This window comes from Phoxinus phoxinus (assembly GCF_949152265.1).
Source record: "Phoxinus phoxinus genome assembly, chromosome: 5".
NCBI lineage: Eukaryota > Metazoa > Chordata > Actinopteri > Cypriniformes > Leuciscidae > Phoxinus > Phoxinus phoxinus.
The window spans coordinates 24,661,534-24,663,139 of record NC_136880.1 but is presented as its reverse complement, the minus strand read 5'-3'; positions in this window follow the sequence as shown (position 1 = coordinate 24,663,139).

Genomic DNA, 1,606 nt, shown 5'->3' with positions numbered 1-1,606 from the left:
TCTATTTCGAAATTCACATCTTTGTCAGTTTTTAAATACAAAACAATACAAGGGCAACATTTAAGATGCTGGATTTTGCAATGCCGAAACAGAATCTTAGTCATTTGCAGACTTAAAAAAAAAAAAAAAATTATTCAAAAATTTGGGGTAAATGTTTTTTTATGTTTTAAAGTCCCCAGGGCTGCATTTATTTAAAGGAACACTCCACTTTTTTGAAAATAGGCTCATTTTCCAACTCCGCTAGAGTTAAACAGCTGAGTTTTACCATTTTCGAATATATTCAGCTGATCTCCGTGTCTGGTGGTAGCACTTTTAGCATAGCTTAGCATAGATCATTGAATCTGACCATTAGCATCTCTCTCAAAAAATTTACCAAAGAGTTTCTATATTTTTCCTATTTAAAACTTGACTCTTCTGTAGTTACATCATGTACTAAGACAGAAAAAGAAAAGTTGCCATTTTCTAGACCAATATGACAAAGAACTATACTCTCATTCCTGCGTAATAATAAAGGAACTGTGCTGCCGTACCATGGGTGCAGCAGGTGCAATGATATTACGCAGCGCCTGAAAATAGTCCCCAGCTAGGAAACTTCCAATGTGACCGGCACTAAGTTTGCAATATCACAGCGCCTGCTCTAACTACAGAAGAGTCAAGTTTTAAATAGGAAAAATATCGAAACTCTTTGGTCATTTTTTTTGAGAGTGATGTTAACGGTCTAGTCAGATTCAATGATCTATGCTAAGCTATCCTATTTCCAAAAAAAGTGGAGTGTTCCTTTAATAATATAAATTAAAGGAATTTTCTTTTTTGGTGGACTATCCCTTTAACTTCAGTAAAGATGAACACTTAATTTCCCAGAATGTATTGTTGAATTTCTTTAAATTCTTTGAATTTTGTAAGTTCCTGTCATTCTAATTGATCTTCCTGTGTGTAAGATGTGGAGCCAGTTCTTAGATTCTGCATTTTGCCCAAGTCTGCAGTGTAGAACCTTAAAAAGTGTAGTAATTTGGAAAATTATGGCTTTAGCTACAGTAAACTGTATATCGAGCAGTAAATGTGATCATGTATAGTGTGGCGTGTGCTGGGAGCAACAGTCCATATGACCTTGTGTTCTCTAAAGACGATGCTGGGCTTGTTCAGCTGACAGGGTGGGGCGCAAGAGGGGAGGGATGGAAACTAAAGGACTAAAGCACTTGGCTTGATTTAACCACAGTATCAGCATAGTGGACGCTGCTTTGAGGAAAGGCCAGACCCCCACACCTTTGAAACACAGTGTCCTGGACCATAACAAAACTACAGATAAGAGAGGGGCCTAGATAAAATCAATGTGTGAGTGATAGGTGAAGGGCCAAAGAATCAGAGATGGAGAATATGTATTCCTGTGACTCACACAAAAGACATTCAGCATTCCTGGCCATCAGCCTGAACGCTTGCAATGAAACACCTCTAAGTGCCAGGGCACCAAAAGATTGGCTTGTTTTAGTGTGTTTGATGTGCTTACGTCAGGAGGGGGGCTCACAGGTCAGATGTCCTTGGCCTTATAGGGTTAGGGCAATCGAGGTTATAAATCCCATCTCTGCTATTGTGCTGAATCTCAGCATAC